Raw genomic sequence first — 26,359 nt, forward strand, 5'->3', positions numbered from 1 at the left:
TTTCAAATATTATGAATAGATATTTTTTATAAAATTTTTTAGGAACTTTAAAAAAGAGCTCAATTGGACGTCACGAGCTGCAATGGCGGTCTAAAAACGGAGCTCCCGATATCCAGTCGAAATAAAAGCAAAATATAAGAGCTGACTGTTCCCTCGGCTTATTTGGAACAGTGCTGCCGGTGCGAGAGAAGAACACAATCCCAGCAATGTCAACTCCGGGACAAAAACAACAGATTTAAACGCCTTCGCGTACCGACAGCGGGAGCTGGTGCAAAAAGTGCAGGCCGGAGAGAAAGGCGCTAGTGAAGACGTCATGCGGCCCCAAACCCCAGAATGCCCTGAAGATCGCAGTGATAAGTGTCTTGTCTTTCGTTGGCGAGCCCTTAGGTCCCGCAAGGCCCAAAAGGACCTCAGAGGACAGCCGTGCAACCCCGAATCTTCACCCGCGGCGGCCGCCGTTCACCAAGGGTTGAGCCCCCAGCTGCAGGCGGCCAGCAGGACTGCTGGAACCACGGGGTTGACGGACTGACCTGGCTAGTAGTCCACACACACAGTCTTTGGATAGCGGCTAGCGAGGGCGGCTAGCAATCCTGTAGAATATCAGCACAGTCTGAGGATAGCGGCTAGCAAGGGCGGCTAGCAATCCTGTAGAATATCAGCACAGTCTGAGGATAGCGGCTAGCAAGGGCGGCTAGCAATCCTGTAGAATATCAGCACAGTCTGAGGATAGCGGCTAGCAAGGGCGGCTAGCAATCCTGTAGAATATCAGCACAGTCTTAGGATAGCGGCTAGCAGTCCTGTAGAATATCAGCACAGTCTTAGGATAGCGGCTAGCAAGGGCGGCTAGCAATCCTGTAGAATATCAGCACAGTCTTAGGATAGTGGCTAGCAAGGGTGGCTAGCAATCCTGTAGAATATCAGCACAGTCTTAGGATGGCGGCTAGCAAGGGCGGCTCGCAGTCCGGTAGAATATCAGCACAGTCTTAGGATAGCGGCTAGCAAGGGCGGCTAGCAATCCTGTAGAATATCAGCACAGTCTGAGGATAGCGGCTAGCAAGGGCGGCTAGCAGTCCTGTAGAATATCAGCACAGTCTGAGGATGGCGGCTAGCAAGGGCGGCTCGCAGTCCGGTAGAATATCAGCACAGTCTTAGGATAGCGGCTAGCAAGGCACGGGTCCTGCATCGGCAACAGAACCGGAAGCAAGGAGGTTCCTTGGTTCCTAAGTTTAAATATCGCGCCATCCTGCCCTCAGAACGAAAAGCCACCAATCCGGCCCCGGGAAGTCAGCAGCGTCCCTGGATAGGCTCTGCCCGATCTACAGGCGGAGTCATCCCCCGGGTTCGCCAATCAGGGGCGCCGTAGGTGGAGCGTCAGAGCCTCCTGGCTCTGATGCGAGGGAGACGTCGGCTCCGGCGCCGCCATGTTGGCCGGCGTGAACCTCCTCCCGACCGCCCCCTCCTATGAGACCGGCGTTCCCTCCAGCGGCCGCCGATCCCGGTCCGACCTGCTAGGCCCGCAGCCACGCCGGCTCCTCCGCGGGACCTCTCCGACCGTCCTCAGGTGCTGAGGAGGCCGCGTGCTCCCGCTCCCCACCGCGGGAGCGCAGGTATGGGCGCGAGACGCCATGCGGGACGCGACAATAAGGGGGAAAGCGAAATACAGACAGACAAATGGGAGCAACTCCAAATCTGGTTCCAGGATATCAAGTCTGAAATTAAGGAGATGCGTCGCGACTTCGCACAGCTGGGTGCGGACCTCCGAGGAGAAATCACGGAATTGGGGAATAGAGTCAATGAGACCGAAGCAGGACTGGAAGAACACGCAGACTCCCTCAATGTGATGGAAAAACAGCTATCGGAACAGCAAACTGAGATGAGATTTCTCACAGACAAGGTGGAAGACCTTGAAAACAGGAGCCGGAGATCTAACATTAGGATATGGGGCCTACCAGAACTGCCAGAATTTAATAACTGTGAACTGGTGGTACAGAACTTGGCTGCCCATCTTCTATCTACACCAGAATGCACAATTGCCCCCAACACCATCCGGCTGGAGCGAGTGCACCGGGCTTTGGGCCAGTGAAGGGCCAACGTACCCAAGGATAATAGTGGCCTGTTTCTCAGAATTTAAAATTAAGGAAGAAGTCATGCATAAAGCAAGAGCGAGCAGTCCAATAACATGGGAAACTTCCCCCATAGAGATCTTCCAAGATATATCGGCCATGACTTTGAAGCGAAGAGGAGCACTACGCCCACTGACTGAGCGTCTTCGAACAGAGGGCATTAAATATAAATGGCAGCACCCATTCACCTTGGTATTTTATAAGGAGGGAAAACAACACCGGGTGATGTCGCTGGAGGATGCCCAAGAATACTTGAGGCAAGACGCACCGAGGGGTTTGACACAGTCACGATTACCAACAGAACCCCCGCAAAGCTCTAAGTTGAAATGGCAGCGGATATCGCATGGGCGGGGACGCCTGAGAAGACAAATATCGGGTCACACGTCTGCAGCAAACAAGAGCTTGTGAACTACCGCAACAGCTTGGATTACAAATGTGAATTTTTCTATTGCATATTCTCAGGTACAGAGAGAGTTTGATGGCGGTCGCAACAACAGCAGAGAGAGGTCTGGACATAATCAGCGGACTGGTAATGGACTCGGGAAGCTAAGTCACTCTTCCATTAGACAAGTCCCAGTTAGAGAAAGGGGCATGTTACATATGGTTTGTGGGGGAGGGGGGAGGGTATAAGGTGGTGGCTATATAAGCTGATCTGTTGTTGGGGATGGTTGATAAAGTGTTTAAGTGTGTAACACTAAATGTAAGGGGTCTTAACTACCCCATGAAACGTAAGTTAGCGTTTAAAGATATGGTACGATTGCGGGCAGATGTTGCTCTCTTACAAGAGACACATCTTAAAAAATGCCACAAGAAATTGGTTTGTCACAAGCACTATCCCACGATTTTTTTCTCATCTTGTACAGTTAACCCAAAAAAGAGGGGGGGTCCTAATAGCACTCTCAGCAGCATATCCATGGCAGAGCCTAAAAACTGTTCATGATAAGGAGGGCAGATTTATCCTAGTAGCGGCTTCTTTGTTTAATGTCCAATATACCATCCTTAACATATATGCCCCAAATCAGGGACAAGGCCCATTTATTGAACAAATAGAGCAGCTCGTTTAACATCACCAACAAGGTCACCTATTGATAGGGGGTGACTTTAACCTCACCATTCACCCTCCTCTAGACAACTCCACGAGTCAGGCAACATATGCTAAAGTGGATAGGAAACTATTTAAAGCTTTTATGGCCAGATGGGGATTGATAGATCTATGGAGGGCTCATCATGGGTCCGAGAGAGATTACACATATTACTCCTCTCAATATAAATCTTACTCTAGAATAGACAATTGGATGGGGGAGGTGACAATTGCCAACAAAGTTCAGTAGATAGATATTGAGCCCTGCACATGGTCTGACCACTCCCTTGTGATCATGGTGGTATGGGTCGGAGTTAAGCGGGTGGGCACACGTTACTGGCGATTAGATGAAGCACTTCTACATGATGTAAAGAATATCCCAGTGATAGAAAAATATATTCTAGATTATATTGATTTCAACGATATAGGGGGGGATACACCCAGCCAGTTTCTGGGAAGGGCTTAAAGCAGTGATCCGAGGGCAATTAATTGCACTGAAGGCTCATATACTTAAAACCCACACAGAGCAGGAAAACAACATTAGAACTGAACTCCTGAGCTTAGAGCGAAAACATAAGGAGGACCCTACAGAGATGGGGGGGGGGGGGGGGGGGGGGGTTGGATAGGATGCATCAGCTGAGATTAAAGCTCAATGAACTCCAGCTTGCAGATATAGCCACTCAATTACAATGTGCACAGCAAGAACAGTTTGAATTTGGAGACAAGGCCAGTAGATTGTTAGCTTGCAAACTTAAAAAACTGTCCCAACGCAACCATATTTGGGGTATCCAAACTCCGGCTGGAGAGTATGTCACGCAATTGGAGCAAATACAGGAGACATTCCTAGAATATTGTACCACACTATACAAGCCAGAACACACACCAGAGGCAGCCGCAATTGAACAGTACTTAGGGGAGATTGATGTTCCCCAGCTGAAAGAGGGGGAGTTGGAATCTCTCTCTGACCCTATAACGCAGGAAGACATCAATTGGGCGATAAGGGATATGGCGAATAGCAAGGCACTGGGCCCAGATGGGTTTACCACAAGATTGTATAAGCTGTTCGCCAAACATTTAGCGCCAATATTATTGAAACTATTTAATTCACTAGAGGAGGCACAAGAGCTCCCCTATTCTTGGAGACTGGCCGCGATTACCCTACTATTAAAACCAGGGAAAGAACCCCAGTTTTGTGGCTCGTATAGACCAATTTCACTCCAGTGGAGGAGTGGCCTAGTGGTTAGGGTGGTGGACTTTGGTCCTGGGGAACTGAGGAACTGAGTTTGATTCCCGGCACAGGCAGCTCCTTGTGACTCTGGGCAAGTCACTTAACCCTCCATTGCCCGCCGCATTGAGCCTGCCATGAGTGGGAAAGCGCGGGGTACAAATGTAATAAAAATAAAAAAATAAATAACCTTAATGTAGATTATAAGATCTACATAAAATTCTAACCCACAGATTACAGGACAGCTTGCCTGGGGTGGTACATGAGGATCAGGCAGGATTTATAGCAGGCCGTCAGACATTCGATAATATTCGCTGTTTATTGCATATTGTACAACAGGTGGAGGATGAACAGACGCCTGCAGTACTGCTTTCAGTAGATGCAGAAAAAGCATTTGACCGTGTCGATTGGACCTTTATGTTTGCAGTGCTCAAGTGGGTAGGGATCGAAGGGAGATATCTAGATTGGTTACGGTTGTTATATCAGGCCTCATTGGCTACAATAAAAATTAATGGGTCATATAAAAGAACGTTCAATTTATGGCGGGGCACCAGGCAGGGATGTGTACTATCTCCTCTTCTCCTCTTCTTTTTGCTCTGTCTTTGGAGCCGCTGGCTTGCAAACTGAGAAAAGATATAGAGGTAAAAGGGATAGTGAGGGGGAGGAGGGAACACAAAATCATGCTATTTGCGGACGATATTGTGCTGACCCTGACACAACCAGAGCAGTCAGTGAATCGGATAATAGTAACATAGTAGATGACGGCAGAAAAAGACCTGCACGGTCCACCCAGTCTGCCCAACAAGATAAACTCACATGTGCCATTTTTTGTGTATACCTTACCTTGATTTGTACCTGTCTTTTTCAGGGCACAGACCGTATAAGTCTGCCCAGCACTATCCCCGCCTTCCAACCACCAGCCCCGCCTCCCACCACTGGCTCTGGCACAGACCGTATAAGTCTGCCCAGCACTATCCCCACCTCCCAACCACCAGCCCTGTCTCCCACCACCGGCTAAGCTTCTGGGGATCCCTTCTTTCTGAGCAGGATTCCTTTATGTTTATCCCAAACATGTTTGAATTCTGTTTACCATTTTCCTCTCCACCACCTCCTGTGGGAGGGCGTTCCAAGCATCCACCACTCTCTCCGTGAAAAAATACTTCCTGACGTTTTTCTTGAGTCTGCCCCCCTTCAATCTCATTTCACGTCCTCTAGTTCTACCGCCTTCCCCTCTCCGGAAAAGGTTTGTTTGCGGATTAATACCTTTCAAATATTTGAACGTCTGTATCATATCACCCCTGTTTCTCCTTTCCTCCAGGGTATACATGTTCAGGTCAACAAGTCTCTCCTCATACGTCTTGCAACACAAATCCCATACCATTCTCATAGCTTTTCTTTGCACCGCTTCCATTTTTTTAACATCCTTCGCAAGATATGGCCTCCAAAATAGAACATCTGACACAGTATGGACAGCTATCAGGGTTTAAGCCAAATTTGACAAAATCAATTTTTAAAAATTTAACAGTACCTTTGAGTGAGTTACCCAGCCTTCAGGCAACATTTCCCTTTGTGTGGGCTAAGAGCCCGATCAGATACTTGGGAATACAGATAACGCCAAAGATAGAGGGTCTTTTCTCGGCCAACTATCCCAAAAAAATAGAGGAACTCTTTAGGGAACTTGATCGATGGGAAGGGCTTAATATATCATGGAAGGGTCGTATTTCTGCTATTAAGATGATACTCCCCAAGTTACTTTATCTCTTTATGGTGCTTCCTATACCAATGTCCAACACCTTCGCCAAACTTAGTCGTAAAGTTTTTGCATATATATGGAGGAAGCGCCCACCGCAGGTGAGACGAGCTATGATGTATCAACCATATGAGCGGGGAGGTATGGGAGTTCCCAATTTCTGTTTGTACTATCAAGCAGCACAGTTACGAGTCCTCGCAGACTGGGCCCCAGGGGTATCCAAGAAATGGCTACATTGGGAGCGGGCATGGTTAGGTCGGAGGGAGATAGAAGATATCTTATGGGTACCAGGGGAGGAGCTGACACCAATAATTAGGAGGGCTCCATTGGGATTAAAACATCTGCTATCGACATGGTATCAGATCAGGAGGCGGATGTTTCCAGAACGGAGATACTATAGGCAAACAGCAATAAGGTGGGCGGTGGGATTTCCATTGGGCTGAACGGAAAGGGCTTTTAACATTTGGGCGCAGGCAGGTCTATGTACCTTAGGCCAAATATGGGGCAATGGGGAACTAGTTGGTTTCACGGAGCTCCAGGCAGAATATGGTCTTGTGGAGAGGGACTTAGTATACTATTGCTGTCTTCGCAATTTCCTCATGAGACGTGCACAAGATGAGCTGGAGCTAGATGAAACAGCATTGGAAACAGCGATGCATAGAGGGGAGGGGGGGGGGGGGTAAGGGCAGCATAACTCATATCTATTCGGCCTTGCTGGGGCGCACTGACCCAAAGGTACTACACCAGGCGAGATGGGAGAGGGCATTACAAGCCACATACCCCCAGACAGTGTGGAAACGGAGTTAAGTATTTGCTCAAACCATCACTGGCGCAGTCTGTAAATGAAAATGGGTTTAAATGCTGTATTGGTGGTACTACACTCCCGTCCGGCTGCAAAAAATGTATCCTGGAGTATCAGGTCAATGTTGGCGGGAGTGTGGTCAAGAGGGCACGTTCCTTCACATCTGGTGGGAGTGTGAGAAAGTAAAAGTCTATTGGGACAAGGTGGTGGAAGTGGTTAATAAAGTGACTCAAAGGACATATACACATGAGGCGGATTATTGCCTCCTCCACTTCAAGCCTCCAGCAATACCTAGTTGACAGCATAGGCTGGCTATCCAATACTTTGTAGCGGCAAAGCTGGCCTTGGCCTGAGCTTGAAGGCAATCGGAACCACCAGCGATCTATGCGGTGACACAGAAGGTGGATTTTCTATACCAAATGTCAAAGCTCACGGCCATACGGAGAGGCTCCATGATGGCTTTTACCAAAATATGGACACCATATGAACAATTTCATGACCAAGAGCAGTCACCACCGGGATAGGGGGAGAAGGGAGGGGGGATAACTGGAGTTCAAAGGGAGCATTTGTGCAGTAGATGTATGTAATAGCTAGAATTTGGAGATGTTTTGATTTATCAATAAAATTTCTAATAAAAAAATAAAAATAAAAAGAGCTCAATTATTGAGTTCTTTTTAAAGTTCCTAAAAAAAATTGAAAATAATTAATTTGAGTTAAAATTAATTGTAGACCAGTGAAGAGGCAAGGCGAGCTCTGGCTCTTATGAAATGAGTCGCCACCGAGGTCTATGACTTTTTGTGTCAAAAGTTCACTGGTAAAAATCTTGGTGTTAAAGTTTTAGACTCTGGGCTTCTTTGGACTGTTTGTTGATTAGGAGCACAGGCATTTCTACACTGAACATACGAATAGCCATACTGGGTCAGACCAATGGTCCATCTAGCCAGTATCCTGCTTAGCAGTGACCAATCCAGGTCACAAGTACCTGGCAGAAACCCAAAGAGTAGCACCATTCCATGCTGTCAATCCCAGGGCAAGCAGTGGCATCCATCATGTCCATCTCAATAGCAGACTTTGGACTTCCTCCAGGAAATTGTCCAAACCTTTTTTAAACCCAGATATGCTAACTACTGTTACCACATCCTCTGGCAATGAGTTCCATGGCTTACTTATTCTTTGAATGAAAAAATATTTCCTCCTATTTGTTTTAAAAGTATCTCCATGTAATTTCATTGAGTGGTCTTTGTAATTTTTGAAAAGTGAAAAATCAATTCACTTTTACCTGTTCTACACCACTCAAGATTTTGTAGGCCTCAATCGTATCCCCCCTCAGCCATCTCTTTTCCAAGGTGAAGAACCCTAACCTCTTTAGCCTTTCCTCATATGAGAGGAGTTACATCCCCTTTGTCATTTTTGGTTGCTCTTCTTTGAACCTTTTATAATTCTACTACATCTTTTTTTTTTTTTTTTTTTTGGAGATACGGTGACCAGAATTAAACGCAGTGCTCAAGGTGAGGTTATACCATAGAGCGATACAGAGGCATTATAGTATTCTTGGTCTTATTAACCATCCCTTTCCTAATAATTCCTAGCATCTTGTTTGCTTTTTTGGCTGCTGATGCACACTGAGCACAAGATTTCAGTGTATTGTCCACAATGACACCTAAATCTTTTTCTTGGGTGCTGACCCTAGCATCAGGTAGCTGTGATTTGGATTATTTTCCCCAATGTGCATCACTTTGCACTTGTCCACAGTTCATTTCATCTGCCATTTGGATGCCCAGTCTTCCAGTTTCCTAAGGTCTTCCTTCAACATTCTCCTCATGCTCCGTGATTGGAGCTGGATCCTTATTTACATCTATCCTTCCTCTGGGACAATAAAGAAAAAGCCTACAGCAACCTGCATCAATTGGACCATCCAAGGATATCAGAACCAGAAACTCTAAAGTTCATACCTACAATCTGTGAGTTAAAAATTTATGTTAACTATATAATCTACTTCTATAATTCTGAACCTTTTAGATTCCTTAAAACTAAAGGAAACCTATGCACTGTCTCCATGAATTTCACATAGAAGTGCTTAGTGCAGCCATTTCTTTCTCTGTTTGATGGAAGACTTTGATCTCACAGGCCTGGTCTGAATTTACAACTTTAAAAAGGTCTGTTCTTTCAGCTATTAAGCCTTAACCCTGCATTGCCAACTTGGAAGATTGCTGGTCTACAGGGTGTACTCCAGTGAGTGGATTGCAGCGCCACCCAGTGAAATTTTGCCTAACTAGCTTCTGACACAAAAAGTGTGTCATGCAAGCATCGCAGTGGTGTGTGGGAGAGAAAACCATAATCCCCACTAACCAAAGAGAAGGCAAAAGTGCAAGAGGTCAAACATCTACATAACAGTACTTAAAAGATCACCTCATTGCCACATGAAAGATACCCACTGCATCCCCAGACCACCCTTGGGAACTATAGGGCTGGTGAATGCCAGATCAGGTTCAAAGAAATCCTTGGTGATCCATGATGCCATAAATGAACAGCATCTTGACATCCTAGGAATTAGTGAAACCTGGCTAGATGAAAGTGGGGGTTTACCACTGGCTGAACTATGCCCAACAGGTTTCAACATCAACCAAGACCAGGAAGAGAGGGTGGTGGGGTAGCAGTCTTGATTTGGGACACAATCAAAGTGCGCAGAATATCCCCCCCCCCCCTCTGCAGCTACATGGATCAGAATCTCTTTTAATCCAACTTGAAGAGGAGAAACCAATTTGTCTGCTCATGGTATACAGAGCACCTCATAACACATTATCTGTGCAAGAACTCCTAGACCTGATTACCCTAGGCTGGTGATCATGGGAGACTTCAATCTATACATCAAAACCCCAGATACCACCACAGCTGCCTTTCTGGACATGATGACAGCACTAGGATTTACATAGGTGATCAGTTCTCCAACCCACGAGAAGGATCACATAGTAGACCTGGTATTCTACAAAGGGGTGGATATCCCAGAATTCTGGGACAATAGTATTGAAATAACACCCCTATAATGGTCAGACCATGTTCTAATTAAATTCTCCCTAAGTGACCACCTGAAACAAATTGCACCTCCCAGAGTTTGGAAGGAGATCAGAGACAAAAAAAGCTGACCGCTGAGAATTTCTTAGAGGCTTTGGTGTCAGAACAAGTTGACATCTGGAATACACTCTTAGCCAAGACCTTAGAGAAAACAGCACCTCTAAAATAGGTCTTATGCCCCACTCACAAACGCTCACCTTGGTTTTCTCCAGAACTTCAGATCCTTAAACGCAAAGGACGAAAACTGGAAAGGAGATGGCGCAAATCTCACCTGGATGAAGACAGGCTAAACTGCAGGAGGCACATGGCAAAGTACCGCCAAGCCTTAACAGCAACCAAAAAACAGTATTTCTCTCAATGCATTGCACAGGCTGCCAATTCAACCAAGCAGCTGTTCAGTATAGTAAACAGCCTACTGCAACCCCCAAAACAGAACCAGCCTGCCCAGTCTAAACTGAACTGCATATTTTGCCAACAAAATTAAGTCTCCATCAGGATTTACAGGCAATCCCACCCAATCCCCAACCAGTCAACCAGGGATGCACAAACTCGCCCCCTCCTAACAGAGACAGATGGAATACTTTTAACCTAATGACAGAGTAGAGCCTTGACAAAATCCTAAGATACCTTTGACCAACTACCTGCTCCCTTGATCCCTGCCCATCAAAGATATTTATTTATTTATTGCACTTGTATCCCACATTTTCCCACCTATTTGCAGGCTCAATGTGGCTTACAAAAACCTGTAATGGCTTCACCATTTCAGGGAACAGAAATATATTTGGTGGTACAGAGATATAATAATAACAAGGCTAGCAGTCGATCTGTGCAGCAAGCAAGTATGGGCCTTATAGAAGGCCAGAAAAATTGTGAACACCTCTCCTCCTAACGGGCAACTACCAACGGCATTAAAAAGGGCAGTGGTTCACTCTTTGCTGACGAAAAACAACCTTGACCAGGACAAACTTGAAAGTTACTGGCCAGTATCCAACATCCCGTTTCTAGGGAAACTCTTAGAACAAACAGTCTGTGTGCAACTTAATGAATGGCTAGAAAAGAGTAACTGGCTAGATCCATGTCAATCTGGATTCAGACCCTTTTATGGAACAGAAAACAGTCCTCGTATCTGCTAGATGATCTTCATAGAAACCGAGACAAGGGATTCGCCTTGATGTTAGTACTGCCAGATTTCTCAGCAGCTTTTGACACTGTGGATCATGATATCTTGCTAGCACGACTGACAGAAACAGGTATCAATGGAACAGTACTTGCCTGGTTCAGATCCTATCTATCAGACAGGCAACAATCCATAACGTTTGGCAGCAACTCATCACCACCATGAACACTGACCTACGGGGTACCACAAGGATCGATACTGTCACCTATTCTGTTCAATATCTACCTCAAGCCACTAGCTGAGCTGATTCGATCAATGGACACTCAGTTCTAAATCTATGCGGGCGATATGCAGCTACACATACCCATTGAACCTGACTTACCTACAGCCTTGAATAAACTGATTACTTGTCTAACATCAGTTCAAGAATGGGCTAAACACAACAAACTTTGCCTGAACCCAAGTAAAACCGAGCTTCTCTGGGTCCCTAGCACAAGTGTATACATACCTGACATCAAAATCCCTTTTGAGAAGTATGAACTCCTCCTCAAATCACAAGTCAGGAGCTTTGGAATACAGTTAGATTCAACACTTACTTTGATTCCCCAAATCCAAGCAACCTTCAAGAGCTGCTTCTACTATTTGTGACAGCTATGCTGCCTCTCTCCTTACATCGAGAAGGTAAATCTTCTTAGTTGTGCATGCCATGGTAACATCAAGACTGGATTACTGCAATTCACTATACAGTGGTCTGACTACAAAGGGCCTGCACCAGCTCCAATTGATTCAGAATGCAGCAGCAAGACTCATAGAAGGTTGCAAGCGACATGACCACATCACACCATTTTTGCAAAAACTTCATTGGTTACCAGTACAATACAGGGCAAAATTTAAAACTCTGTCTGATTTTCAAGGCCCTGAAAGGAAATGGCCCCGAGTATCTGAAGAATAGGATTATCCTCCATACACTTCCAAGGACACTAAGGTCCTCCCAAGGATTTTCACTAACCACACCCTCTCCAAAAGACATTACACGTTGTGATACCCGCAAGCGAGCCTTCTCCGGAGTAGCCCTCGCACTCTGGAATTGATTACCTTGAAAGGCTCCGCTTAACACAAGAGAAGCAGGTGAAAACTTGGCTCTTCAACCAGGCCTTTAATGAAAGAAGTAACTAACTTGTTAGTCCCACTCACACACACAAGGAGTGACTCGGGCTGCACTTACTGCAGCGGGACATGTTTATCCACTCCTACCCTAGCTGAGATAATATTTAAGCATCTCTCTGACCTCATGTGCAACTTTCTTCAAACCAGTCACCTTACTTTCTAACTCTTCCTACTTTCTTAACCATCTATATGTTACAACTTTGCCTTACTCTTCACTACCAATTATAATGTTCTATTATGTATTGTGTTGACATTGCAAGTAGTATACCATACTTTGTATTGTTAGTTGAATATTTTTAATGCTGTAATTGCCTATTGCTCATGTTTGATGTATTCCTTCAAAAAGGTGGTAAATAAATCCTAATAAATATTGTTTTCAAAAAATGTTAAAAAGAACCAGTCCTAGAGGGAATCCAAGATGGCGGCAAAGTGAAAAGACGTGTCCCGAGTACTTCCGAGACACTTACCCGAATGATGCTGGATAAATTCCCGCTTCCTCTGTAATGAGGGCTGTGCTAGTCAGGGAGCAAGAAAGGAGTGGTTGGTGACCAACAGGTACCGTTTGGAGGAGATCGAGGAGCAGGGAGGATTTGGTGATTGGGACCATTCCTGCACGTGGTGAACGTGGCTTACTGGCGCCTTAGTGAGAGCAGGACTGTTGATGCAGATGGGAGAGAGCGGCTCTCAGTGAGAAGCAGGAGCGGTGATCGGGCGAAGGGGAAGGAAGCAGCTGTGGAGCTTGAAGGAAGCGGAGGGTGGCGATATCTGAGCGTCATTTCGGGCGCTTCAGTGTGTTGGGGCCTGACGGCACCGGTGTCTTCCCTCGTGTGGAGGCGGAGGCCCACAGCGATCGGCTGGGCGTAGAGAGGAGGAGAAGTGCCGTCCTAGTGGTAGGACCAGCTGGGCCATTGCTGGGGGAAGGGCTGCAAAATATGGAGATCTAAGAAGGGGAGCAGTTTGGTGCTTAGAATTCAGCATTAATGCTGCAGCTTTGAAATTAGAACTATCTACAGCTTGAGCATGGCTGCTCTGGTTCATATTTTGCTCCTGTCTTTGAAAGGGGACAGACCTCCAGCAGAAGAACGTGAATAGGCAGAGCAGAAGAGCAGGAGGGAATGGGAAAGACTGCTATAGTTTTGTGAGGACCTAGCGGATCCAGGATTGAGAGGAGAGCCTCAGAGCAGAGCTCCATTGGGACATTAAGCTGAGTGAGTGAATCCTAAGGGGGACTGATTTCCAGTAGGAAAAAAGTGTGAAGGAGAAGTGAAGTAGAACAAGGGCCTGGGAAAGGCTGAAAGAATTTTGTAAGAGCTTAAGAGCAGAGCTGCACTGGGACATTAAGCTGAGTGAGTGTATACCATAGAGTTCAGTGACATTCTGAAGGGGCCTTGAGGGGGAAAGACCACTGAGGAATGCCACCAAAGAAGGGACTGGAGCGCTATTGTTTTACAGCAGAGCAAGAGAAAAAAACTCTGGTGGCAGTGAAGGGGATGGAGCAGAGTGAAGCCAAAATGGCGGCAAGTCCAGCAGCGGCCGGGGAAGAGCATCTTGAGGTGAGCCCTGGGCCTGGTGATGATGTGAAAAGGGAGATGGTGACTTGGTTTCAAGATTTGAAGACTGATTTGGCAGGGGTTTGGATGACTATACAAAATGCTCTCAGAGAAATTAGGGCAGACATTCGTGATTTGGGAATGCGTGTTGGCGAGATAGAGGGAGGGGATGGAGAGTTGCAAGCAAGACTTGGGGAAATTGCAGAAGTGATGAATGAGGAGACGCGAGAATTGCAACAGCTCAAGGACCAGGTTGAGGATTTGGAAAATAGATCACGCCGTAACAATTTGAGATTTAAAGGTGTTCCTGAGTTGGATGGGTCTGGCAATTGTACAGTACTAATTCAAGAATTGTGTGGGTTCATCTTGAGTCCGGAAGATGGGAGCCAGTTGCTGAATTTACATATTCAGAGAGCTTATAGAGTGGCGGGCCCGCAGCGAGAATCTCGTCAAAGAGACATTGTAGTGTGTTTCACAGATTTTCCCTTGAAGGAGAGAATTTTGGCTAGAGCCAGGCAGCAAAAAGAGATTATTTGGAAAAACTGTGAAATTGAAGTATTTCAAGATTTGGCCTGGTCTACATTGCAAAAACGTCTCTCTTTTCGAGAAACCACAAAGTTTATGAGGTCAAAAGGGATCAGATACAAGTGGCTCTTTCCGTTTGGGATGTGGTTAACCGTGGACGGCAAGTCACATAAAGTGCAGACCCCGGAAGAGGCTTGGTCAGCTTTGCGATCTTTGGGGTGCAGAGATGTTCCAATTCAGAAAGAGATTCGGGAAACTGCTGGAGAGCCCAGAACAGATTCGGCTTGGCAGAAAGTGGTGAAGCGGGCGAAGGCTTCTGACAAACAAGGATCCTGAAAGTATGGTGTGGACTGGTGGTGATTTGCTCAATTTGGTGGGGGAGTTGAGGGGGGGAGAGTGGGATATCTGAGTGACTGAAGGAAATGCGGGTGTAAGTAGGTTGATGGGGAGGGATAGGGGTTAGCGTTAGAAGGGTTAAGGTTTTGGGAGGGAGAGTGGATTCAGAGTGTGATGGCTGATTTACTGAAAAAGAGATCAGTTGTAGGGGAGGGGATGGTGGGGGAGGGGCAGGGGATAAGAGGGAGCAGAGGAGAGGGGATTTAGGGCAGGGAAAGTCTAAGGGGGAATAGAGCCAAAAAAGATGGGTGGAGTGGCAATTATGATCAGACAAACTTGTGGAATGGTGATTAAAGAGGTATTTCGTGATACTAGTGGACGTTGTGTGGGCATTAGAGGGTGGCTACAGGGGGAGGAGTTGACATTGATCAACGTATATGCTCCGAATATAGGACAGAGAGAATTTTTTCGCAAGCTACATGAAGAAATTTCTGGATTTGTGAAAGGACAAGTAGTGGTAGGAGGGGATTTTAATATTGCTCCGGATGCAAGGTTAGATCATTTAGCAGGAGGTGGGCAGCAAAGGGGTCCTGGGAGGAAGGCACTGCATCAATTTTTGAAGGGGTTGAAAGTGGTGGATTGCTGGAGGCTGAAGCATGGGGGTGCAGCAGGATTACACCTTTTACTCTCTTTCAGCTCAGACTTATTCTAGGATTGATGGGCTATGGGTGCATCGCAATGGATGCCATATGGTGGGGGCAGCTGAGATAGAGACCATGTGTGTTTCTGATCATGCGCCAATGTGGATTAAATTATTGGGGTTGGGCCAATGTAGGAGGCAAGGAGTTTGGAGACTTAATGAATCACTACTAGGGGATGAAAAATTGCGGGAAGATATCCAGAGTACTATTCGGGAATTCCGCCGGTTTAATGATAATGGGGAAGTAAAGGATGGAGTGCTATGGGATGCGTTGAAGGTGGTGGTGAGGGGTGTTTTGATTAGAGGGCCCGCAAGAAAAGGGAAAAAGGGCAGTTATCATTGATCTTACAACAAAGGATATTGCAGATGCACACAGGTATGGGCAGAATTAAAACAAGTGAGAGGGGAACTAGCGCAATTCCAGATGGTTGAGGTGGATTTTATGAGAACTAAGCTGAAGCAACAATATTTTGAATTTGCTGATAAGTCCAGTGCAGTGTTGGCCCGGTATCTGAGGGCGAGAAGAGGGCCTTTCCTTATTCAGAAGTTGAGGGATGAGAGTGGAGACTGGCACTATACTGATCTTGAGATAGGACATCGTTTTGTAGAATATCAAAAACGTTATAGTGCGTTGGGAGAACCACAGATGACTGATATGGCTAGATTTCTGGATCAGATTCCTCTACCATGTTTGGACGAAGCTGAAAGTGCCCAGCTTGGGGACCCATTAGATTAGGGGAAGGTCAAGGGGTGATAAAAAGACTCTCTAATGGAAAAGCACCTGGCTTAGATGGATATTCGGCAAGGCTCTATAAATGCTTCGTGGGGGAGGTGGGGGACCTTTTGGTGTGAGTGGGGAATGGTGTTTTGGAGGGTAATGGGCTTCCGGAATCCGTGTCTGAGGCTGGGATAATGGTGTTGCCTAAGCCTGGGAAAGTTCCGGTAGTATGCGATGCCTATAGACCTATATCCCTTCTGAATGTGGATACAAAGATTGTGGCTAAGATACTGGCTATTAGATTGGCTAGAGTGTTACCGAAGCTGGTCCATATTGACCAATCAGGCTTTATACCGAAGAGACAGGTGGGGGATAATATCAGGCGTGCTCTTCATTTGATTTGGGGGGGGGGGGGGAGCGCAAAGATCTAGGGATAGTACAGTATTGTTGGCCATAGATGCTGAAAAGGCATTTGATCGGGTAAGCTGGGAGGTTTTGCGTGCAATGATGAATAAAATGGATTTGGGAGATAATTTGGGGGCTTTGTTGTCAGAGTTGTACACAACACCGAAGGCGCGTTGTAACATTAGTAGGGGTTATATTTCTTTCTTCCCAATAGGTAGGGGGACCAGGCAGGGTTGTCCCTTGTCCCCTCTCCTTTTTGCCGTTAGCGGTATTGATAAGGCAGCACCCAGAATGTAAGGGTATTAAGGTCGGGAGGGGGATGGAACATCGAATTGCGTTATTTGCAGATGATGTGCTGCTTTATGTGGTAGATCCGGAGAGGTCACTTCCAGTGGTTTTGGGGATTTTTGAAGACTTTGAACAATATGCTGGCCTAAGAGTTAATACGGGGATATCTTTACCATACGGGGAAAAAAGTAGATTGAAAGAATTGTTTAAGTTTCGGTGGGCCAAGCACCGTATTCGATACTTGGGGATTCAAATTCCTAGGGACTTGGGTAGAGTGTATAGTCTCAATTATGGGAAGATAATAGATCAAATTCAGGGGGAGTTGTCCCAATGGAAGGGATTGTGGCTATCGTGGTGGGGCCGTATGGCTGTGGGGAAAATGAATGTGTTGCCTAGGTTGCTATTTTTGTTTCAGGTGTTACCAGTAGCGGTTCCGAAATGGATACTGAAGCAATTGCAGGGTCTAGTGGGTCAGTTTATTTGGGGGGGGGGGGGGGGTAAGTCTCATTTGGCAAGGCGAGTGTTATGGGGGGATCCAGAGAGGGGGGGGTAGAGGGCTACCTAATTTTGAATGATACTACATTGCTGGTCAATTGAGGATGATTGTAGATTGGGAGTGGGAATAACTAAGCTGGCTAGTCAGTTGGAGCAATCATATAGCTCGCAAAAGCCACTGAGCTCTTATTTGTGGACTTCTGAAGGAATTGGGGGGATATTGGCAGGGATACAGAACCCATATGTGAGGCATCTGCTGGAAGTGTGGGGAGGAGTGAGGAGGAAATGGGGGCAGTTGGAAGGGGTGTCAACACTGGCGCCTTTGAGGTGGGAGCTAAGATTTGGGGCAGGGAGAGCAAATGCTAGTTTCGTGAGATGGGAGCAAGTGAGCATTGTGAATTTCTGTGCAGTATTACAGGGGGGGGAGGGTGAAGAGCTTTGATACGTTGTGTTCTATGTTTGGTTTACCAGGGGGGACATGTTTTCTTACATACAGATTCAACATTTTGTGGGGGCACTGGGTTGGAAGGGGGGGAACCCACAGGAGAGGGAGAGTTTGGAAAATCTGTGGCTTTTGTTGAAGAAGGATCCCAGGCCAATATCAGTGATATATAAATTCTTGAAGGGATATGACCCTAAGTCATTTGGTTTTCAGTGGACTTAGGAGGAGGATTTAGGTTACCGCTTTTCAGATCAAGAGTGGGAAGTTATTTGTGGGGAGGTGCGGAAAGCCTCAGTATGTATTTTGGTACAGGAAAATGCATATAAAGTTTTATCTCGTTGGTATTATACACCGGAGAGGTTGAGGAGGATGTACCCTGAAGCGTTGGATCTGTGTTGGAGGTGTGGTCTACAAAGGGGTTCCTTTTTGCATATATGGTGGACATGCCCCGGGGTGGTACTTTTTTGGCAAGGGGTTATGAAGGCCTTAGTAAAGTTAATTGGATCATCTTTGGTGTGCAGTCCTGTGGTGTGCCTTTTGGGCTTACACAATGAGAGGGAAATTTAGGAGGAGCGGAAATGGATGTGCTGGGGGCTGGCGGCAGCTAAGTTCCTCATAGCACAGTGTTGGAAGAGGGTGGATCACCCAACATTGAGTGATTGGAAATGTAAATTGGGCCAGTTAATGCAAATGGAGAGATTAACAGCCTATCGTAGGGAGGGAGCAAGGAGGCATGAAGGAAGATGGGCCCGCTTAAACAGCGAATGATAAGTATTTAAGTTAATGAAGTTATATGGGGGGGGAGGGAGGGGGAGAGAGAGTATCAAAGAACCATGGGGTGATTTCATGTTGAGTAGGGGGTGGGGGTGGATTAGACTGAATGGGTGGGAGATAAGGTGGTTAGGGGCATAAGGTTGAGCTGGATGGTGGGTGGTGTTACGGTTATGATTTTGTTAATTGTTCTTTGTTACAGTTGGTGCAAGGGGGAGTTGGTATCAGAAATAATAGTGTATTAGTTTAGTACATATGGGCCCCTGTGAGGGTAAATGTGAGCGAGTTGTGCTCTTGTTATGGAGTTATGCAAAATAAAAAATATTTTAAAGTGGAAAAAAAAAAAAGAACCAGTCCTAGAACCGATCCTTGCAACACACTGGTATCTAGCCCAGTATCCTTTTTTGGTAACAGTGGCTAATCCAGGTCACAAATACCTGGCATAATTCCCAAAGGTAGTAGATTCCATGCTGTTTACCACCCCCTCTCCCTGCCCTTGGGATAAGCACTGGCTTTCCCAGGTTTACCTTAACAGTTTATGGATATCACGTCCAGTGGTGCACCGAGGGGGGGGCGGTGGGGGCGGACCGCCCCCGGGTGCAAACCAATGGGGGGTATAACTTCTTCTGCTCCACTCCGCTGTTCCGTCCGGCGTCCGTCAGTGAGTTTGGACTTCCCCTAAAGCTGCACCGGCGCGTGAGCCGGCTCACTGTTGTCTCCTCCCAGTGGCTCCGACTCCAAGTCCTCTCTCTCTCCCTCCCTCTCCAGTCTCCGTCTGAGTCCGAGACGAGTCCCGCCCATCTGGACTACTTCGCGTGACAACGTCATGACGCCTTCCAGCGGCTCCGAGTCCTCTCTGTCTCCAGGCTCCGTCGGTCCGAGACAAGTCCCGCCCATCTGGACTACTTCGCGTGACGACGTCATGACGCCTTCCTCCCCCCTGCGGCACCCTGCGCGCCAGTGCGCCTTGCAGCTTGCGGCCTTCCTGCTGAGAGAGTAACTAGTCTCAGAGTGGGACACACACAGAGAAGCAGAAAAACTGCTATCAGTGGAAAGCAGCCTCTTCCCGCACCTCTGAAGGTAAGTGCAGCAGACAGGGAATATGGGTCAGAAGGAGCCATAGAAGTTAAAATAGAAATTGGACTGGAGTAGATCTTTTCTGACTATTCTTGGGGGGGGGGGGGGGGCTAAGCCGACAGGGCCGCTGAGAGACAAAGCAGAAAAAGGAACCTGCATCACAGGGAAGGCTGCACTGGAGCCGACTATGTGGGTGCTTGAGCACCCCCAATATTGAGAAAATTCCTTGTATGTGTCCAGGGAGGGGTTATTTCCATTGGGCTTAGCACCCCCAATAATTTTTAAAAGTTGGCTCCTATGTGTGCAGTTGGTGTATCTGCCACTGGCTGCTCATGCTTGGTACTAGGCAAGAACTGCTGTTTTAAAAGGTGCATGGGTGGGTGGGGGGGGGGGGGGCTTTGATTTTTACAAAACAAATTGATTCAAATTAATTTGCCAAAATTAATCAGTGAATCAATTCAAATCAGACAGCGCTAGCACCAGGTCCAGGGAATCTTGTCTCCCCCGCCCCCCTCTCAGTGGCCCTGAAAGTTGGGAATTTAAAACAACCAATTAGAGCTTTGAATATTACTGCTGAGAGAGAGGACTGCCTTTCTTTTTTATGTTCAGCTGCATCACTTAACCTGAGGAAATGGTAGAGCTAAGAATAATTGAATCACCAAGACCACATAGTCAAGGTTTTATAATTTAGCAGACAGAGGACCTGGGGTCTTTAGCACTCGTTCGAAGCGGAGCTAGGTTCAGCCAGGTTGATGGCGCGGGGGGGGGGGGGGGGGGGGGGCGCGAAAGCGGACTTCTGCCGGTGCACATTTTCAGTGCAACATGACAAGAAAAAATAGGCGCCGGCGCTGGTAGAACTCCGTTTGGGGGAGCAGCTGCTCCCCTGGTGCCCCACCTAGCTACGCCACTGCTCCCTTGATCTGATTTCCTGCTATGGGTTCTTTGAAAAGTTGTTAAAGTTTTAGGGAATACAGTCAGTGAGCCCTAACAATAGGGGCGTAGCGGGGGAGGGGGGTACAAGGGGAGCAGTTGCTTCCCCAAACTGATTTTGAATGAGATGTCGCCTATGTGGATTGTCCCTTCAGCCTGGCACTGTTTGTTCAGCAATATGACAGTTGGTAAAATGGTTCCTTTTTGGCCCCCCAGCAATGGCTGCACTGTTGCAGTGTTCTCTGCAGTCCTGTAATGGATAGTGCTATATAAATGCAAATTTCCATGTCCATTTTCTGCATAATGGATTTTTCAAGGCTTAGACCAAAGAATTGGTTATTTCTTGCTCTAGATTTTTGAAGCTCCTGTCTTGAGCACTTTTTTTCTTGATCACTTTATTTTCTCAACCTTCTTTGCCCCCTCTTCCCTGCAAAAATCAATGCATCTACCTGCAGCTGAAACCTAAAAAAACATGGTTCATTTGCAAAGTGATTGTTTCTGATACTCACAGTGATGACAATGTTTAATGCAACATTACATTAGTTCTCTGCCATGAGCTGAAAACAGTTTCTTCTTCCACCAAACGGCGATGGAAATGAGAGAAGAAAGGGCAGACCAGACACTGGATGGAAAGGGACAGAGAAAGGAGGCAGATGCTGAATGGAAAGGGGCAAGAGAGAGAGAAGGGGGGTATACTCTGTCTCCTGGAGCGCTTATAAAGTTTTTATAAAGAATTTCTAAAATCTTTGTAATTATAAGAAAGCAATAGATGGTATGGTTAGAAATCTCCATTCCACCAACTGGTTAATATTTATTCTGAATGTTTTAAAGAAATTCGAGGTGGGATACCAACATGAAACGACATCGACTCAGTGGAGCACAACAAAGAAAAATTAAAACAGCAAAAGAAGAGGCGATTGAAGCAATGTCTGGATCTTTGTTGAAATGTGTAATGCCTTCAACATCGCATATAGGTAATGAAAATTTGGAAGAAGGTGGCGCATCCAAAGCACCTATACAAGAAACAACACAAGATGATTCAGATGACACAGGGCTGAAAGATGACAATGAATCATCATCATCTATAAGCACTGATAATGAGGAAGAGAAAGGAATTGATAGCAATGGAGAAGAAAGAGACACTAGTAGTAGAGACCAACAAGAGTTTAAAGAAATGGCAACAAATGATATTTTACTTTATTCTGATATCGCTTCTTGGCCAATACCGGTTCCAGATGACTTGAGAGTTAATCTGGTTAAAAGGGGAATGAACCTCTTCAGAATAAAGATGGACCTTTCTCTGCAGTTCAACGAGAAGGAAAAAAGAGCAAAGGAGGCAGTCGACACTTAACAACTTCATGGCATTATAAATCTTTACCAAAGGGTGAAAAAGTATTGAGAACTTGGATGGCTTACTCAAAATCAAAAAATTGTTTGTTTTTGCTGCAGACTGTTTGCAGATAATGAGACAAAAGCTGGAACATCAGTTTTTATAACTGGCTTTAAAAACTGGTGGAAGTTAAATCCTAAAGTTCCTGAACATGAGCTATCTGAACAACATCTCTCCTGCTTAGAAAAATGGAAGACCTTGGCAATGGGACTGCAACTCCAAAAAACTATTGATAAAATCCATCAAGTGGAAATGGATAAAGAGAGAAAAAACTGGAGAGACATTTTATATCGTCTTTTGGATGTAATCATGTTTTTGGCGAAACAAAACCTTCCTTTCCGTGGACACAGAGAGGATAGGTCATCAGCAAACAAAGGAAATTTTTTGGAGTTGATAGAATTACTCTCAAATTATGACCCAATTTTGAAGGAGCATTTTGTAAAACTCAATCATACTGTTTCTTCTGAAAGGAGAGTGACTTCATACTTCTCTCCCAAAATTCAAAATGAATTCATTCATCTTCTGGGAAATTATGTCAAAGAAAAAATAGTGGCAGATATTAAAAAAGCAAAATACTTTGGAATTCTTTTTGATAGCACTCCTGATGTTTCACACACTGATCAAATGTGTGAAGTGATCAGATATGTCCATATTGAAGATGATAAAGTTGAAATAAAGGAATCATTCTTGGGCTTACATAAGTACATAAGTACATAAGTACATAAGTAGTGCCATACTGGGAAAGACCAAAGGTCCATCTAGCCCAGCATCCTGTCACCGACAGTGGCCAATCCAGGTCAAGGGCACCTGGCACGCTCCCCAAACGTAAAAACATTCCAGACAAGTTATACCTAAAAATGCGGAATTTTTCCAAGTCCATTTAATAGCGGTCTATGGACTTGTCCTTTAGGAATCTATCTAACCCCTTTTTAAACTCCGTCAAGCTAACCGCCCGTACCACGTTCTCCGGCAACGAATTCCAGAGTCTAATTACACGTTGGGTGAAGAAAAATTTTCTCCGATTCGTTTTAAATTTACCACACTGTAGCTTCAACTCATGCCCTCTAGTCCTAGTATTTTTGGATAGCGTGAACAGTCGCTTCACATCCACCCGATCCATTCCACTCATTATTTTATACACTTCTATCATATCTCCCCTCAGCCGTCTCTTCTCCAAGCTGAAAAGCCCTAGCCTTCTCAGCCTCTCTTCATAGGAAAGTCGTCCCATCCCCACTATCATTTTCGTCGCCCTTCGCTGTACCTTTTCCAATTCTACTATATCTTTTTTGAGATACGGAGACCAGTACTGAACACAATACTCCAGGTGCGGTCGCACCATGGAGCGATACAATGGCATTATAACATCCGCACACCTGGACTCCATACCCTTCCTAATAACACCCAACATTCTATTCGCTTTCCTAGCCGCAGCAGCACACTGAGCAGAAGGTTTCAGCGTATCATCGACGACGACACCCAGATCCCTTTCTTGATCCGTAACTCCTAACGCGGAACCTTGCAAGACGTAGCTATAATTCGGGTTCCTCTTACCCACATGCATCACTTTGCACTTGTCAACATTGAACTTCATCTGCCACTTGCACGCCCATTCTCCCAGTCTCGCAAGGTCCTCCTGTAATTGTTCACATTCCTCCTGCGACTTGACGACCCTGAATAATTTTGTGTCATCGGCGAATTTAATTACCTCACTAGTTATTCCCATCTCTAGGTCATTTATAAATACATTAAAAAGCAACGGACCCAGCACAGACCCCTGCGGGACCCCACTAACTACCCTCCTCCACTGAGAATACTGGCCACGCAATCCTACTCTCTGCTTCCTATCTTTCAACCAGTTCTTAATCCATAATAATACCCTACCTCCGATTCCATGACTCTGCAATTTCTTCAGGAGTCTTTCGTGCGGCACTTTGTCAAACGCCTTCTGAAAATCCAGATATACAATATCAACCGGCTCCCCATTGTCCACATGTTTGCTTACCCCCTCAAAAAAATGCATTAGATTGGTGAGGCAAGACTTCCCTTCACTAAATCCGTGCTGACTTTGTCTCATCAGTCCATGTTTTTGTATATGCTCTGCAATTTTATTCTTAATAATAGCCTCCACCATCTTGCCCGGCACCGACGTCAGACTCACCGGTCTATAATTTCCCGGATCTCCTCTGGAACCCTTCTTAAAAATCGGAGTAACATTGGCTACCCTCCAGTCTTCCGGTACTACACTCGATTTTAGGGACAGATTGCATATTTCTAACAGTAGCTCCGCAAGTTCATTTTTTAGTTCTATTAATACTCTGGGATGAATACCATCAGGTCCCGGTGATTTACTACTCTTCAGCTTGCTGAACTGACCCATTACATCCTCCAAGGTTTCCTATTTCCGGGAAGACTGCTGCTGAACTCACAGAACAGATCTTGAAACAACTGGATAGTGATTGACTGGACATAAACCTCTGTTGTGGTCAAGGATATGACAACACTGCAACTATGGCTGATATTCTTGGTGGTGTTCAGGCAAAAATCAAAGAAATTAATCCCAAGTCTTTATTTGTGCCTTGTGCTAATCATTCTCTGAACCTTTGCGGAGTTCACTCTTTTGGAAGTGTTTCTTCATGTGTGACATTTTTTGGAACATTGGAAAATATGTACTCATTCTTTTCAGTCTCAACTCATCGATGGGAAGTGCTGCAGAATGTAGGTGTAACAGTAAAAAGACTTTCCCAGACAAGATGGAGTGCTCATTATGAAGCTGTGCATGCAGTAAAGACACATTTTGAAAAGTTAATCTCTACCTTTTGAGGTACTGCGTGATCCAAAAGAAAATGTGGATACAAGAGTATCAGCTCAGATTTTGCTCCCTGCTGTATGCAATTTTTCTTTTCTGAGTTATCTTTTTTTCTGGTGTGAAGTTTTAGGTGAGGTTAATCAGACACAAAAATATTTGCAAACAGCCGGAATCAGCCTTGAGCAAAGTACAGTGAAATTGCAAGCTTTAAAATTGTTCCTTGAAGATCAGCGCACAGAAATTGTGGAGAAGGCCATTAACTATGCAACAACAAAATGTAAGGAAATGGACATTGCCATCGAAAAAAATAATCAAATTTCAAAGAAGAATGCTTGGAGAAACAGCAAGAGATGCTGGTCTTCCATTGCCAAAAGAAATCAAAAGGGCTATGTTTGCCTTGATCGTTTTCACCAAGAATTGGAGACTCGTTCTAAAGCAATGGATCAAATAATGTCAGTGTTTGCTATCATTCAGCCAGTCTCTCTGATTTTTGCAGAAGAAGAAAAACTTCGGAAGTTTTTACCAAATATAGTTGAAATTTATGATGATTTTTCTGGTGAAGAAATTTTAGTGGAACTTTTTCGACTGCGGAGACATTTAAAAGCTGCTGGAATCAATCTTGAAGAAACGAAGACATGGACGGTATTGCAGTTTCTAGAATTTATTGTGAAATGGGATTTTTATGAATCTGTGCCAAACTTATCCTTATGTTTAAGACTTTTTCTAACTATATGTATATCTGTTGCTTCATGTGAAAGAAACTTTTCAAAATTAAAATTAATAAAAAGTGTTCTTCGATCAACTATGAGTGAAGATAGATTGACAAATCTGGCTATACTGTCCATTGAACATGAATATGCAAAGGAGATCAATTTTGATGGTCATTGACAAATTTGCAGAAGTTAAGGCTCTAAAACAGAAACTATAATGTTGTTCTTCGTTACTGCAACAGACCAATATGAGGTTTTTCACATCTTTTTTTTCAAAAAATACATTAATGTAATTAAAAAGTATTAATCCTTTACTTTTTACTGTCTATTTCTTTTCTGACCATTTATCTTATTTCATGATTATTGCTAAAAATATTTTTTTCATGGGGGGGGGGGGGGGTGTTAAAAAAAGGTCAGCCCTGGGTGTCAAGTATGCTAGGTACGCCACTGGTCACGTCATGGAACTTGTACAAAACTTTTTAAAACATCTATATTAACTGTTTTTTATCACATCCTCTGGCAATGAGTTAAAGAACTTTTTACATTGAAAAAAAGTATTTTTTCATTTGTTTTAAATGTTTTACTATGGGGCTCATTTTCAAAGCACTTAGACTTAAAAAGTTCTATAGTAACCTGTGGAACTTTGTAAGTCTAAGTGCTTTGAAAATATGCCTGTCTAACTTTGCAGAGTGTCCCCAGGTCTTTTGAATTTTGAAAGGGTAAACAAATGATTTGCGTTTACTCATTCATTTTATAGACCTTTCATGTCCCCCCCCTTAGCCATCTGTTCTCCAAGCTGAAGAGCCCTTTCTTTAGCTTTTCCTTGTAGGAGAGTTGTTACATGCCCTTAATCATTGTGGTCATCTTTTTCTGTATCTT

General features: G+C 45.2%; 1 protein-coding gene across 1 annotated transcript in view; it reads left to right on the forward strand.

Moving 5' to 3' along the window:
* HEXA (hexosaminidase subunit alpha) overlaps positions 1-26,359 on the forward strand; it is a 162,183-nt gene that overhangs the window by 70,001 nt on the left and 65,823 nt on the right. The window lies entirely within an intron of this gene.

The sequence above is a fragment of the Microcaecilia unicolor genome, chromosome 1 (genome assembly GCF_901765095.1).
Source record: "Microcaecilia unicolor chromosome 1, aMicUni1.1, whole genome shotgun sequence".
Taxonomy (NCBI): domain Eukaryota; kingdom Metazoa; phylum Chordata; class Amphibia; order Gymnophiona; family Siphonopidae; genus Microcaecilia; species Microcaecilia unicolor.